The sequence below is a fragment of the Cavia porcellus genome, unplaced genomic scaffold, assembly GCF_034190915.1.
Source record: "Cavia porcellus strain 051 isolate PalLab524CR breed Dunkin Hartley unplaced genomic scaffold, mCavPor4.1 scaffold_9, whole genome shotgun sequence".
Taxonomy (NCBI): Eukaryota; Metazoa; Chordata; class Mammalia; order Rodentia; family Caviidae; genus Cavia; species Cavia porcellus.
Window position 1 is genome coordinate 81,990,780 of NW_026947492.1, and position 17,664 is coordinate 82,008,443.

At 35.9% G+C, this 17,664-nt stretch overlaps 1 pseudogene; it reads left to right on the forward strand.

Annotated features, from left to right (window-relative positions):
* The window catches only part of LOC100726096 (leucine zipper protein 2-like), a 260,838-nt pseudogene that overhangs the window by 125,043 nt on the left and 118,131 nt on the right, over positions 1-17,664 (forward strand).

Genomic DNA, 17,664 nt, shown 5'->3' on the forward strand with positions numbered 1-17,664 from the left:
ATTGAGGGTATTTGACCTCGTTTTCATTTACCAAGACACTTCCCTTGATAATAGACTCGGATTTATTATGATAAAATGTTCTGTTGCTGTGCCATTCAGTGCAATATGTAAAGCCATCACCCTGCTTGGACCTCTAAAGAAAACGGGGGACTGTGGGTTCTGCCACAGGTGGTAGAAATTTCCCAATGAACATGTAATGAAAATCCACACAGGAAATTGATGAATTCCCTGAAATACACCACAGCTAAGTGTGCTTTGGCTTGAATAACAACATGAGATATTTCTTATCAACACATTGAGAAGAAATTGATTATAACTATCACTATTTGTCAAGATAAATTTAATTTGACTGCAATACCTGGCACCTATGGATGATGGCATGGTTGTTTGGTATCCAGTGATGGATACCATTTACTTAAATGTTTGTCCAAATAAAACTGTGATCAAGTCTACTTGATTCAAACTTATTCTCTAAAAATATGAGTTCTAAAGTAGCAATTCGCCTACCCATAGGCTAAAATAGAGCTTTATATTCAAACAAGCAAGCAGTTTAGAAAATAATCTTTAGTGAACACATTTTGCTCTGAACTAAGTTTCTTTCCAGGCAACTTCACATTATGTTACTCTAAGATTCCAAATAGACTATTTTCAAGTCTTTGACCAAAGACAGAAAAGTCGCATAAAAATCTGAATTCATGTCACTTAACCTTTGTAGGTTATTTTCTATGTTATTCTTCTTTATCATCAGCCTGAAACAATTCTGCAAATAATCCCCCAGCCTTTTCCACCAGAATTTATTTGATTCTTTACTGTAGCTAAAAGAAGTAGAAATATGTGTACATTTCTAATTTTCCCTAGTTTTGATACCACTAAAACTTTACACTTATAGAACAAAATTCCTTGGCTTTATATTCTCATTTACTCTTTATTTTGAAAGAACTGCAAAATAAGATTCCTTCAGTTTTTAAGAACCACCAATTGCACTGTACAGTGGTCTAATTTTGTAACTTCCTTGGTGGAAGCGATCCTCATAGACTAAAGGGAAAACGCATATATGGCAGTAAATGGCATCTTAATTTCAGAAATATTAGAAAGTGAAACCAAGAGTACATTTAAAAATTGCAAAAATAATCACACATGCTTTGTCTGCATCTACTATCCCAACTGTTTCCTGAAAGTTCTTTAACAATAGAAACTCTGGCCTTGATGTTTATATCTCTACATTTCATGAGTGGACACCGAATCACCAATGCTGCAATGTTAGGAGGAGTGTGTTGAGGTGTGATTGCACAGGAGAGGGGAATCTGTAGGGATGCATGACTGCCCTGCAGAACCCACCCAGGAGAGCTCCTCACCTTCCGCCATAGGGGACACCACGCTTACCCGGGAAATAACTGCTCAGCCGTCAGCAGATCCACTGGCATCTTGATCTTGAACACCCAAACTTCACAGCTACGAGAAATAACTGATTGTTCTTGATCGATTACCCAATCCAAATGATTTTGTTATCATGGCAGTCTGAAACAAATAAAATGAGAGAATCTTAAGGAATCTAGAAACCATTACCTCCAATAATATTTTTGAAGCAAAGTTCTATATTTATGAATCACTCTTAACCCCTCTTGCTTTCCATAATTCAGACAAAGCTTTCAGTTTGTGAGATGGCATTTTTAAAAGGTTGAACTCATTTTCTATTCATTTGCAAAAAAAAAAAAAAAAAAAAAAAAAAAAAAAAAAAACTTTTAACATGCAGTATTTAAGCAGCTATCTGAAATGGTTTCCACACAATCAGTTTTAGAAAGTTCTAAAATAGGAGATGCTTTTTCACAGCGAGATGTAGCAATTTCGGGCTTTATTTTAGATGCCACTGCAGGTGTTTTTGCTCTTGGTTTGAATTTAATTGCACTTGGGAGAAATTACCACACAGTTATGCATGTTCTCAGCTTCCTGACCAAGTAGTATACTTTATTTAAAGTTAAAGGAAAAGCAACAAGCACATTTGCATAATTTATTATATTGGATGAGCTAAACTGGGCACAGAATGTGCCTTTCACAGTGAATTTCTTTGAGGTCCCATTATTCCACCCTGTAATTAGTCTGGTGACTTAAAGACTTCCAGTCAGCTGTCAGAAGAGCTATTTTACTGTCTTGTGCTTCCAGATTCTGTCTTACCTGGCTCCTGCCTATTTACTGCAGATTATTCACAGACTTTATTTTACCCAAAACCTTCCTAATAAATTCATTTTCATCGGGTTTATCTATTACTGAATATGATAATTTGAAGCAAAACCTTGATTACTGCATGATTTTATTCAAAAATATTATGTAAAAAGGAGGCTCAGTTTTCCTTTAAGATCTTACATGGAAAAACTAAAGATTTATACTGAAGGTGCGGTAATTTTTTTTCTATTTTGAGGCTTAAAGTTCTAGTTGAATTGAGCTACTTTATAAGCTATACTAAAAATATGACACCTTCTTTTCTCACTCAAAAATAAAACCTGGATCGGATATGGGCATATTTTGCCAGCATTTCCAGCTATTTGAGTGGTTGCGGGAGAAGTAATTAAACCCAGGAGTTAAAGGCCAGTCTGAACACTATGGTGAGACACTTTCTCAAAAAATAAGAAATAAGAAAGAAGGAAATCCAACAAAAATTTAAAAAGTGCATTTATGGAGAAATATTTGTATGTCACCAAATTGGGTTTTACTGTGTGGTCAGTAGAAAATGTTAAATGACAGTTAGCATAGATAGTGCATGCTGGGTGGATTCCTATAAAGGTTTGAGATATGTGTCCCTCTGGGCCCCACAGCTGAAAGCAAACCATTGAGGGGTAGCAGCTAGCCAGGTGGTTCCCATCCACTTCAGAAGCCAGCAATGTGCTCTTCCTGCAGCCTGGTAGTCTATGGTATTGGCATTAAATGTATGCTGGATTACTTGAAATTCTTAGCTGCTCTGAATTAATAACGAAGTGACAAAATTATACAAATATGTAACACATAGAAGATGCACATAGAAGATGTACACATGGAGTCAAGAGCCCAGGAGAGCTGGAGAGAAGCACATGACAGAAAAACCAATACCTTGATAATATCAGGCAAGGTTTGATCACTGCGGGGAGTTGGAGTCACAAAGTCTTCACTTTTTTCCTATTCTTTTTCTATGCATGAACTATTACAAGGGTATAAATTGATGTCTACAGGTACATTTCCTCAGGAGTTCTAGAAAAATAGGTTTGTGTTTAAATCTAATCAGTGTTTGCTTGTGTTATTTCAGCAATGTGGGCTGTGACACTAACTGTGTGGGGGTGAGTCTTCCAGGTCCCTGGATAGTGTGCTGATGATACAGATGCCACAAGGACTTAGCTGAGGAAAAGTCACCAGAGGAGAATTTAGTAGATGAGTTTGAGATAAAGTTAGAGTACAGTGCTCCAGGAGATGAATAGGCACTGAAATATGTAACAACTCTTTTAAACTTTCTTTATGCTAGTCCATTCTGGCTTTCAAAATATAATTAAGTGTATAGGTTTTTAATGTAGATGTTATAAAGATTCTTGGGTTCTGATGGGGTGAAATTCATTGTTTAGAGGGTTGAGAAAAGTAAATTAGAAGACTGCTCATAAAACTTTATGGCCGGGGATTATAGTTCAGTGGCATAGTAAGTGCCTGGCAATGAGGTCGTGAGTTTGATTCCTAGTACAAAAACAAACAAAAAAACAGTGAATTAATTGTTTCAGATAATCACATAATCTGAACATATTTATTTGTATTCAAAACTACTTTGTTTCTCAATGATATGTTTATATTACATTAGTGTATATTTTGTGTAAAACTAAATATAAATGAGATTTGATCATAAAATGCAGTGACAGTCTAAAAATAAACATTACAGTAAAGGACACTGCAGTTAATCCTTCTCAAAATACTGTATTCCTTGTACCTCCAACACATTTGTCCCACAGTTTTAGCTGCCATCTGAAGCATTTTGAGAATCCTCTTTCATGTCTTTGTAATTTAAGTTGATATTTATACCAGTAGCTCTGTGTCGTATTTCACTAATGCATTCATTGTGAGGAACTGGGACCAGCTTCTATCTTAATAATTTTTACTTCTCCTGTCCTCTTTGTCGTTCCCAGATTCCCCTCATAGTTCCACAAATTCTACCTTTCTTTTCTCTCTTATCCTTTTACCCACTCCTTAAATTATTTATACTTTGTGTTTGTCATATCAGAAGAACTGTGGGGTACTTGTGTGCCTGATGTATTTCACTTAGTGTAAAAAACTCAGTATGCGTGTGTTTTCCTAAAATTTTCCTTATCCATTTCTCTTTTGATGAGTGTGTAGGTGCTCCCCCAGATATAGCTGCTGCGAGTTGTGCTGTGTGAATCTGTATTGCATGTGTCACTGTAGCACTAGACTCTTACTTTTTTGCAAGACAGCCAGCTTGGCCAAGTGGGATTTCTAGTTCAGGATTTTTGAAGAAAAGAACAGTTCCTGTCTTTTTGTAGCTATTCTCATGCCCTGAATTGTTTCAAAATACTTACTTTACATGCTCAGTTTGATTGTACAAAATCCAGAATCTCCAGTTGCTGTTCCCAATGAATAAGATGGACCGGGACACACTGCAAGGTTTTTGTTTGATGGAAATTGTCCTAATGTTTTGAGTTCACGCAGGACATTGAGGCAGCAAGGAGGAGACACAAACAAAATAGGACATAAAAACTGCCTATGGAAGAAATCAAGACCGGTGGGCCAGATATATTCAAACACGGGGTTTAGGCAAAGTCAAATTTTTGACGTGAGAGGCAACCAATGAATTTGTCATGGCAGGGAAAAATAAAAACTGCTGAGAGCTTTTCAAGTTTTCTGTCATTGCAAAGTCTGCCTGTTGACTTCTTTAATAGCCCGGGAGAGATGTTCCACATAACGGGGTATGATTCTAGCAGTCTGGTAGGAAGTTAACCCTGAAAAGAATGTTGTACATAGGCTGCATTAAGGAGTACATTAGAGTGGACTAAAAAATAAACGTTTTGAAGAACCGTGTACACAGAATCCTGGGCTAAAAGTGCGCAGTAGGATAAAAATTTACGAATCCTACTGGAAAACAAAACAAAACAAAGACAATGACAAAAACCCATGCAAGAAAATCAGTGCTGACATCCTATTTTGGTGCCACCATTCCCTTGCTTTTTCCAGGACATCTTTATGCTTTTGAAGTTGAGAAGCGGCCATAATAAAATCTGAAATTGACAAACAATTCAAAAATCATTTAGCTTTTGGTTGTTTTATTTGTATGTAAGTATAGTTTATTATAATAGATTCTAGGATACATAAGTTGAATGGATCATCAGCAAAAAGCACACAAACTTTTTTAAGAGAAAGAATTGTGACATGTCATATGTGCATGCACACTGCTCTGACCCATCTTGATTTTAAATTTATTTTACAAAGACAATAGCCATTTTGGGGACATAATCTTATAAGCACAGAAAGAAGACTTCAAAGCACATGAATTGCTGAGAGAATTGGAAGCAGGAAAGGACAAGTTCACCTCCACTGTTGGAAATTTTAATAGCACCCTTGAGTAAGCAATGAAGAAAGAGAAAAAAAAATCACCAAAGATATAAAAGACAGAAAGATTTAAAAACTATGCCTGTCAGTGCTGAAACTGGAATTACCTTTCATCATTAATGTCAGTGTTAATTAAAAAATACAGAATACAAAATTCCATGGCCTAAAAAGTTGAAATTGAGAAAGATCAAAATTCCCGATGTCTGAAACCCAAAATAAATTACAATTTCAAAATTTAAAATCCCAAATGTTTGAACTGTTGAAACTGAAATACCAAAAGTCCCACTTTCCATTTTGTTTGTGTATGTGCTGTGGGGAGCAGATTACATAATAGAGGCAGCTGGGTTCTAGCAAAGTTTTCTAACATGTGTTTATGTGAGTTGTTTGCATTTCACTAGGCAAATCAAACACGCAGAGTGTGCAGCAGCCTTAGGTTGAGTTTGTCTGTGCCTGTTCCCCAGGACTTACTTCGCGAATCCCTGTTAACCAGGTGGGCAAGATCCAGCCAGCACATAAGGAAGTGCCTTCTAATCGGTGGCAAAGCATTGCAAAAGAAAAAGGATAAACTTTGTGAGGGTTTTTAGAGATGTGTGGTTAAGCTGATCTGTGGTAACTTTGTGTGTAAACTTGATTCAGGTATGCAAAAATGCGGAAGCATCCTCCACAGGGGAAGACATCTGCTTTTTCTACAGCTGCATGTGTGAAATGTAAAATTGACTGTGACGTCAGCACTTTGGCTGACTGCACACCCAGCGGTGACCCCTGAAGTTTTTGATCCATCTTTTGCGAGAATGTAACTATAAACCCGGGGACACTCAATTCCATAACGCAGTGATATCCACTTATATAACCTGGTATCTGCCCATCTCTGCAAATATTATTCCTCTGCTCATTAGTGTCATGGAAGACCCAATTATTTGCAACAATATATGTGAATTTCATATTATACTATGTAAATTATACTATGAATTGTTCTGTGGTGTTTTTTCCATGTGTCTCCAATAAATTTGTTTTAAACTATAAACATTCTTAAAATAATTTTAAACTTTTTTCCACAATATATTTCTGAAGTTTTTTTTTTTCATTTGGGATTTTACACTTTCGGAATTTTGGTCTTTCGGGATCTCAACTTTCAGTAATAAGTTTTTCTATTTGCGTAGTTTAGAATTTCAGCCCCAATTCTTTCATTATACATCTATTGTACAGTATAATTGTTCTTAAATCACTTTCCCCATTTTTTTGTTTCTATTGACCAATACATATAGCTTACGTTTGGGGTGGTAACTAAGGGGCATTACTGATGCACCGGTAGCCCACTGGAATTCATTTCACACCACAGGATAATTATCTAGGGGCAGGGAAAGGTGACCTCATGATAGAGCCCCTTGGTTCTGCCTCCCAGCCTCTCACTGCTGCAATGTCCCATTCAGCGCAAAATCCTTTCAGTTACCATAAAGACTCTGAGGAGTCTACAAAATGCAAATCTTTTTAACTTTGCCCAGCCATAGTGCTACAGCATCAAACCTTAATCTTTGAGGAAATCAGAGTGAGATGGTGTGAGATGTTCCTCACTCCTTTTCATTCTGTTAATTTGGAGCTACATCTTGATCAAGGAAAAATTGTTCCAAGGAATTAAGTAATGATTTATTTTGCCGATAAGCTAAAAGAAATGGTCAACAGGATAAATAATATTTTAAGAAATACAGCTTCTTATAGTTACTTCCCTTAAATTTAAACATTTCCTATCTTAAAAATATCAAACTGTATCATTTTTAAAAGATTGAGGTTATAATATATACTAGTCTTCCCTATTCATCAATATTCAGAATTTTCCCATAGCAGCTTTAATAAATCAAGAAACAAAAAAAAAAAAAAAAAAAAAAGAGAGAGAGAGGCACAAAAGGAAAGAAGCAAAGAACAAGGTAAAGATAGAAAAAGGAAGGGATGGGGGGACGGAATGAAAAACTAGTAAAACAATTTTAAGAATGGTGCACAATTTAAATTGTATAGTCTACATAGGGCAATATTTACACACAGTATTAACTTCATCGATTTATAAGAATTTCTTATTTCTAATAATGTTACTCAGGTGTACATGACTGTGCGTGCTTTGTGCTGGAATCAATTCTCTTATCACATGTATTTCGCTGATATCAGTTGGAAGGAATTTCCCCTCTTCCATTGAAGTACCACTTCAGCGTTACAATATAGTTACATCGATGCTTTTCATAATGCCCATGCCATTAAATATAGGAATGGTGCATTTGTATTCTGAGTACAAATATCTTCAAAATGTCATTTCTTAATATCGAACATTATTGTATGCTGGTGTGAATAGCTTGACTTATTTAACATATTTCACAGTACTGAAGTTCTAATTGAGCTTTCAAAAATCTCAACACAGCTAAAGAGGAAAAAGCAGACCAAGTATCCTTTCAATCTGGACAGCTGTACCTCCAGACAGCACGCTAGCAAATAAAACACAAAACTGTGCTCAGAATCATATGGGAGCTGTGATAATTTTAACTGAGAACTGTATTCAAGTGCCTGTGCCTATTCTGTCTCCGCTCAAGTCCAGTTTGCTCAAGGTACTTACTGCATGGGGCACCTGACCTCATTCTGTGTGAGAAGTACCGCACCAGTTTGTGCTTTATTCCTGGAAAGAGGGGGGGGTCTGAATTCTATATGTTTTACAAAGATCTCTGCCCTCCATCACCCTGCCCTACCTAATGTCTATTTTCTAAGTTATCGAGGCAAAAGACAGAATATTTCTGTGCGTGATAATGCAGATAAAATATCTCTGAGTGGCAGGGATGGGAATGTGTGCCCCAGCCCTTGCTGGGTGAGCTCTGGGGTCTGGGTCCCATCCCTGATCCTGGAACAGGAGTCTGTGAGCACTGAGTCTCAAAGGTTGTGAAGCATCCTAGGAACAAATGCTCACCTGCGAACCTATGTCAAATACAGGAGATTAAAAAGACTAACAGATCTGTCTTATCTTCACTGGGCAGAATGAACACTGAGGCTTGGAATCAATAAACACCCTTCAAAGGAACTATTAGAGCACAGTGTCCAGGTACAGAGAACATAAGGAAACTGTTCAGCTAGAGTGTGTATTTTCCCGTGGATTTGCTGCTACATTAGAAGATGACACAAGAAGTCCCTATGCAGAATCAATGTCTACAATACATAGGAGTCCTTTCAGAGACTAGTAGGATTGCTGATCTAAATTGTTTCATAAAGTCACTTACCTAAGTATAATAAACAAAAGTTAATGTAAGGCTGAGTTTACTCTTTTTAAATGAATGCATTAATATAATACATGAAACTTTTTAGTAGATTAAAGGAAAATGCTTTATTTCAATTCATTTTTTACAATTCTACCACACTTGGCATCAAGAAAATCTGTGAGCCAAACTTACAAAAATATTGCTGAGTTATCTAATTGAATCATTCATATTTTATCACTTCCAGCATAAACCCATATTTCTTTTCTCAGAACAAAAGCTTGAAAAACAAACTCCTATTATGAAGCAAGCTTTGCAGGATTCACGCAGAAGTGAGTGGGTTTTCGCTTCTAGCTTGAGCTGGATGGACACAATATCCAGGCCACACTGGATTTTGATTTTTTAATCCAGACATTCAGTAATGTTTTCTAAACCAAATGTAACATCTGGGGAAATAATATGTAACACATTTTAAATTCTTGGATTTATATGAATGCTTTACACTGTATATCTTAAAAAGTTCTATTATGTCGCTTTCATGAAGTTCTATTCTGAACTAGATTCCAGCCTTAACTGTACAGTGACACCTCAGCTCACAAACACTACTGTACACAAACAATTCAGTTCCTGAACAGAAGCATTAGGAGAAATTCCCCCACTCCCAGATTGCCCAACGGTGACATTGAAACATATGAAGGAATTTGATTCACTTCAAGAACAATATCTTGGAAAGAGTTAAGTCTGTGAACCGAGGTACCCTGTTAGTATCAGAATTTCCTTAGTATGTGTCTCATCCTTTTTTCTTTTGTATGGTTCTTGCACCATCTGTGTGGTATCTGGGTTGTGTCACAATGGCTGATTGTCAGAATGATCTTATGCTTTATGAAGCAAATAGAGTCACTGGTTTTATTTGCTATGTGTGAAAATTGTCTCATGAATTTCCTATGGTAGAAAAAGTCATCCTAGTTAATACAAATTGAACTGAAAATCAGTTTCCTACTTTCCTCCCCTTGGAATCTAGCTATGACATTGTGTGCATTCATGACATGTATGTCTCACTAAGTAACGCTTATTGGTCGACCTGAAATGGTAATGATGTTATCAAAAGCAGGTTTTTGGTTCCTCAACAAGAGGAGAGAAGAACCTTTGATAGTTGGGTTCTCTAAGTAGTGAACATAGAGATGGATAAGATGTGCATTATTTATTCCAGTAAAAGCCAGTGATTGATGAGAGCAGGTATGAAGGCTTTCACTTCATGGAAGCAAGCGTGAAAAAGGAGACTGTGGCAGAACAAGAAGTGAGGCTTACCAGGTTTAACACTTACCCCTTCCCATACTCCTGGAGAAGAGCAGCCAGACAGACCTGGGGACCTGCATACCTGCAGTCCCTCTCTAATGTCCCCTCCTCCGTCACTGTCCTCTTTCTGCAGGAGCGAAGAGAAGGTGACTTGTGAGCACGACCATTGCTCTTCAGTGCTCCAGGGAGGAAGGAGGACCAATATACAAGGTTGGCCAAGGAGGAGCAGGATAAAAAATATTGTTAGAGTATGAAAACAGTGGGCATATGTCCAGTCCAAACTTGATTTCACAAATTTAAATCAGACAAGTAATAAGCAAAAATAAAAATTAACAATAAAATTAAAAATAAATCACTACCAGTACCACTTCAAGTTAAATCTAACATGCAGTATAATCCTGATAATATCTTTCCAAAACTCACATACAGAGGAACCGCATGTTGTTGCTCAAAAAAAAAGAAAAAAAAAAAAAAAAAGAACCTAGACAATAGTTTGTAGATTTTTTTTTATTTAAAAGGAAAAAGAGAAAAAAAAACAGAACAAAACAAAACAGTCTAAGGGTACAAGTAATTCAGAACTACAAAAAAAAAACAGTAAGCTATCACAAGTTAATAGATTACACGCTATCATCTTAGAAACGGTGTTTCAGGTCACAGGATCAAAGCAAAGAAAGTGAACATTCAAACAGTGCGACTGCAAATAGTTGTGTTCAGTAATCTAATCAAAAATATTAATATGATCTTCAATTAACACACCCAAACACCCCTGCTGTTGTATCCTTTAGGGCACTTTTTCCCCCTCTCTTTATTACAACAAAATTTACACATTTTGGGTTTTATTGCTCCCTTAGAACTTATTACTTTTTTTTGTAAGAAAATAAATTCAAGCATGATAAAACAAACCTGTCAGTCAAAACCAAGGATAGACATAGCACATGATATAAAAACAGAGTACAAGGTTATCAACAATGGTTACCGTAATGCCTCTTGCTTCCTTAAAAATTGTCTATCTCATTAGGTATTATAAAGTTGAACAAAACAGTAGAGAACAAGACCAATAAAACCTAAACATTATAAGTCTTACAGAACCTCAAAAGAGGATAATAGAAAATCCAGAATGGACGTCATAGTGAATCTTATTGCCTCCAAAGTAGCTGCCTGTTCTCTGATACTTGATGCTTTCATACAGAGCAGAATAGAGTCTAATCAGTCAAAATAGTTTGTAGATTTGATTGAGCATAATTTTATTTTATTTCAGTTCATGTTTACAACTGGACAGAAATAGACTTGACATTGCTTTTATTTAATAGCATCATAGAACTTGCTCAAATGTCATCTGTGTAGTTGCTAAATATGGCTTACAATGGAGGGAGCAAGAGGAAAGTTGCTCTAGGTAAGTAGTATCCAGATAGAAACTCTGCTCTGAGACAGACAAATTTCCATAATTGACTTAGGCACAAAATGAGCAATAAAGTATTTATAATGTTTAGGAAAAAACAGGAACAAGCTTCATTATTTAGTACCTTAGATCAAAATTAATTCATAATTTTTCTTTAACTCAAGGCTTCAGAAATCATAATTTTTCAAATTATTATTTATGTATTGTTATAAACTTCATGATAGCATTATCTGTTTGAAATGCAGTGTGCTCATCACAATATATTCTTTTGGCTTACTATTAATAATTCATGTAGTCAATGGAGAGCTTACCATACCATGGAAGGGAGGGACATATATAGTCGGTCATGAGAAACTATAAATGAGACCCAGACACAAGACATTATCAAGGAGGGTAAAATGCTAGTTAAACTTTCATTAAAAATTGTAAAAAAAAAAAAAAAAGGCAGAAATCCTCCCTTATTTAAACGGGTTGCACAAAATTGTAATGACATGCAAATCAGAACTGTCTTAGAAAGTTAACATGAGACACAGAGTTTGTATGTGGAATGTCATGACTGTGGGTCACTGGTGAACTAGGAGAGGGCAGACTTGCATCCAGTGTTAAATGTGAGGTAAAAAAATAGAAATTTGAAGGGGCTTAGTGCTGAAGGGACTTTACATTTTTGAGAGCCATTAACAATCATAATTCGTCAATGATGACTTTTTTTTTCTTAAGTGTGAATAATTTCATATCACTATTCCTATCAATACAATGGGAGTGACTTCTTTTATATAATGAGAAAACATTTATATAAATGTTTAAATGTTATATAAATGAGAAAACTCTAGGTAATAATTTAAAAATCATCACAGTGTTACTACATATGAAATGATAGAAAATACTCTTAAATTTTAAGGAAGTTGGATCACAGTACGTTTGCAAATTCGCTAGAGGAAGAATCGTATACATGCTATGTATCCTTAGAAAATTATAATATTTCAATAACCAGAGGATATTTTCTTTAATAGACACACAATTTCATGTGTTGTTGGTTTCCACAGAGTTACTTTTTAAAATTAATTTTATTTGAGATGTGAAGTATATACAGTGCACTTCATCTCATTAAAAAATATAGTTTATTAGGTTGACACATGCAAAAATTTAAGTTATAGGAGGTTTCTGTACTCTAATAAATTCCCTGTTGCTGTTTCACACTAACCTTTACCTTTAAGTCCCCAGCTAACATTAGTTACTAACATGATTTCCATCCATATTAACACGACCTTCTTAGAAAACCATGTGAATAGAGTCTTACAAAATGCAATTCCTAACAATTTGATATGTCTACACATTATGATGAAATTCACTTCTGTTTTTACATGGTTTGGTACTTTATTTTTCTTTTCAAATTGCTTTACACTATTCTAATATCCCACTCCATGAGTGTACTACAATTTCTTTACTTACCAATTAAGTGGCCATTGGGTTGTTTCTGGCTTTTAGCTGCTTTGAATAACTATTCTATCACCATTTTTGTGTACAATGAAATTTTTCTTAGTTGAGCACTTTTGGAGATTGCAGAAAAACGAGTTGTGCCTAATTTGTGCTAGACACTAATGATACAATCATTATTAATACAACAAACAGTCCCTGAAAAATATGCAAGACTTCACACATTTTCTTGGTGTGTAGGGACTCCTTTCATCTCTGTATTGTTCTGACTCTACTGTAGATGATAAAGAAGTAAGCACCATCTATAATTTAAATTATTATTGTAAAAGTTATAGTCACATTATTATTTATTTCTTCACAATCTCTGTTTGTATGTGTGTGGGTGGGTATATGAGTGTTTCTCTTGGGTAAAGATACAGGACATACCTTCCCATGTGTAGTGATAGTATGATAAAGTAAGCAGATGTCCTTGTATCAATAAGTTACATAACAAATGTCTCCTGATATATTGCAATACATGCTCCTTACCTGTGCCTGTAGAGAACATAATTTAGTATAGGAGTCACATAAATCTTCTGGCAGAGACTTTTTGCTAAGTACTTTTTCAAATGGAAATGACATTCTTAAAAGCCTCTTCATTTACCAAAATGTACAAATTACAACATCTTTCAGAATAAATATCCATAATACATAAGAAGCTCTTCAGAAAATTGTAATGTCCTCTATAAGTGCATTCTTCTAATGTGAAAACACCATTCACCTCTGAAATACAGTGCATTATACTTCATGTTTTATTTGATTTGGACATAAATTATATCTAACTTAGTCATCAATTTATTATTTTTGTATTAATTTAGTAACCAATATTTTAATTTTAAAACAAAATAATTAGCCAGTGATAGCTCAGATATACATATGTACAAAAATGAGAAATGTCTAAAACTAAGCTATAGGTCATACCCGGATGACAGAAAAGATTTGTGTTTGAATTAAAGTTGTTATGGTTTATGCCCAGATGTCCCCCCAACACCTTGTGCATTCATAGGACTTTTTCAGATGTGGCTGAATCCAGAGCATGTGATTAATTTACAGTGAAATGCTGAGATTAAGAGTGCTGGGAGTAAGGGTGGATGATCAGCCCAACAATTGGATTGGCACTGCTATAATCCCAGTAGAATGGATGCAACAGAAGGGGCAGAAAGAGCCTAGTGTCCACTACTTGTCTGTTGATTTTGCTATCTTTTGCCACCCATTGAACTATTACTTCTCTGCCATGTCCTACCATGACTTAGTGCTAGATGATTGTGGACTGAAAGGTCCACACACTATAAAGTAAACCAATTTTTCCCCCTTTTTAACTTTGAATGTTGAGTATTTTGTCTTAGGAGAAAGAGAAAATTAACTAAGACAGAAATTTGTATCAAGAGTGGGGTTGTTGCTGTGACTGTTCTTGGCCATGTGATTCAGAACCTTTTGGGATGATTTGTGGAACAGGTTAGGAAAGGATAGGAGATTCTACCTGAAAAAGTATAGCTAGAATGTCTTATACAGCACTATATGGGAGATTCTGGCCAGAGACTAGAAATCTTGTAAAGACTCAGTTTGGGCAGTTTCTTCTGGGAAGAGGGATTCCATTGATTGTTGGATTCCAGATGATGTATTATGGCATAGAAGATAGTTTTTCTAATTTTTTTTTTTTTATGTCCAGAGACTTTGTATGAGACTTACATTAAGGGCAACAGACTAATTTACCTATAAGTAGAAATTTTAAGGCACTCTACTGTTGAAGCAGTAGCACAGCTACTATTGGGACTTTTAGCCAGATTTACATTGAGGATCAAGAACACAGGGCCCAGAAGAATGCCTTACAGTATTGCGAGGTTGGCCAAAAGAGAAGGTCCAGTGAAGCTGTGAACTACAAAGATAGAGCACAGCACATCTTGATTACTGAGAAGGATTAGGAGAATGGGAAAGAATGCCTAAGGACATCACAAAAAGCAGCATGCACCTTTGGCAGCCTTAAACCTTTGGCACATTAAAATTGCAAAAGTGAAAATAGGGTTTATTTTGAGAAGAACTCTCTAGAGCACCATCTTCTAAAATGGTGATTCCCTACAGAATTTGCTCTTTAAAATTGGATTCAGAATCTTCAGTGATTCACGTACTGGACCCCTATGGGCAAGAGGGAAATAAGCCTGGTTACTGCTCCAGCTGCCACAAGATCATAGCATCATCCACATGGTATGGATTTAAATGCATGCAGAAAGAAAGATTTATGGGATCAGGAAGACTTCCACTCAGATTTCAGAAATCCTGGAAGACCAGGCAATGTGCTCCTGAAAGCATAGTGTGCAAAACCATCTGTTAAACCAAAGGTGCAGTAAAATCTCCAGGAGCCTGGAAAAGCTAGGAATGTGCATTGTTTGAGGAAAGTTGCAATGTGGGAGCAGAGTGGGGCCAATGGAGAATGCATGGGAACTACAACCACATGAAGTACCATAGGGTCAGAGTCAATAAAGCTCTTTGGGACTCACAACCTGCCACTGATTTCCTCAGATGCTGTATATGTAACTATGGGACTTCATATTTGCCTCGCTAGATTTTATACTTCTTTTCATCCTGTTCCTTTGTATATCTCTGTATTAGTTACTTTTCTCTTGTTGTTGCAAAAAAAAAAAAAAAAAGTACATGACACCAAACATTTAAAAGGAAAGGTTTGTTTAACTCATATTTTGTAGAGGTTTCAGCCCATAATCAGCAGGCTTCCAAGCAAGGTAGCATGCACAGAGGCAATACTTCAAGGTAGGAGAAGATGGCAAAAACAGGAAGAGTAAAAAGGAAGGGAAATTATTCTCCTCCCTTATATTGTAACCATGCTACCTGCCCTAAGGTGGGTGTATCAGTCACTCTACCTCACATTTCCTTCTCTTCCACAGTATGAGGATGTTTACAAAGTGAGGTCCCTGGTCCCTTGATGAGTCACTTCATTAAGTTTCTAAACTTCTAAAATTGACACAATAGGTCAACTTCTCAAGTTGACACAATGGGTCAACTGTAACCCCATTGTTTATAACTTTCAGAGTGGAAATGTCTGTCTTGTGCCATTGAATGTTGGATAGGTTTAACTTTGTTTTCATTTGCACAGTGGCACACAGCTATGCGTTTGCTTTACATCTCAGAAGACTCGTTTGAGTGAGACTTTTCAGCAATGCTAAAACTGTTAAGGATTTCAAATTTCAAAGAGACTGAATATCTTTGCAATAAAGGGATAGGCATGGGTCTTTGGGGACTCAGGGTGAAACGTTACAGTTTATGCATGGATGTTCCCTCAAAGTCTCATGCTGTCATAGCAGTGGGTGAGTTTAGAGTGTGTGTTGATTTGTAGAGCAGTGCTGAGATTAAGGCTCTGGGATTAAGGATTGGTGATTGCTGGATCAGCCCATTAAGTGGATTGGCACCACGCTAATCCTGGTACACTTGGGAGAATATAAGGGATAGAAATAGGATTTCCTCCCTTCCCTGCTTGTTAATTTTGAGGTCCACCACCCACTGTAAACTGTTACACATCTGCCATATGCCACCCTATCTTGGGCCGAGGATTGTAAGTTCTACAAACTGAACTAAATAAACTTTTTCCCTTTTTACTTTGAGTTTTGGGTATTTGGTCTCAGCAATGAGAGAAAAGTAACTAAAATGATAGTGGGGAAAGAACAAAAAGCAAATTCCTCTAGATAATACATTTAAAAATAGACGTTTTAGATGGTCTTTGATTTTTCTCATTCTCTGGTAAATGACTGAATGTTTAAGACACAAATCAGTGTTTAAAATTTTCTGTTTTATTTCCAAACTAGTTGGATTCTGGTTTGTTTGGCTGAAAATATAGTCTTGTGTGTGCTGATTTTTAATCTTCAAGTTTGAAAATAAATGTAATTTTAAGCTGTAATATATGTTTCTGCTATTACAGTAAAGAAAAAAAATCCAAGCCCAGCTGAAGGAACTTGGTTATGGGAAGAAGGATTTATTGTTTAAGGTGAGCACCTTTCTCCTTCTCCTGTCCAATTTCCTAGCATGATACCTAAAATGCCAAAAGCCTCATGTAGCCAAAACTGAATTTACAGACTTTACCAAAAATCAAAGTTGCCATACTGTATTGAGTGTACTTTGATTTTGTTGCCTACTTAATAAATAAAATGAAAATTAATTATAATTTCTTAGGTACTTTTGTTATCAAAATGTTTAGTTTTAACCACAATTAGTTTAATTCAGCATTGAGGAACATTATCCTTGGAAGAACTGCTTAAAACAGGACATATATTAAGAAGATTTCCAGAGATGAGATTCACTGGAGATCTACACTGTTACATTCCAAAGATTTTTGAAGAACGCTTCAATATTGTAAGTGATTATTGGTTGATTTTTGTTATTGATATTTTCCTGTATAAAACTATTTATCATAACCTACAAATAACTAGGATTCTGACCCAAACCATACATGTGACAGAATGAACAATGAATTCCTAAAGATACTCATTTCCCAATTTGTGGCCCACATGAATATTATCTTATATGAGAAAAGAAATCGTAAATGTGATTATGCTAAGGATCTTGAAGTGGGAAAATTATTACACAGGTAAGTACTAATTTACCTGTAAGGGTGAGAGAAGATGGTGAAATGAAGTCTATATCATATAAGGAGCAGCAGTTGAAGAGATAATGGAAATGATTCTTTCCTTGTCTCCACAG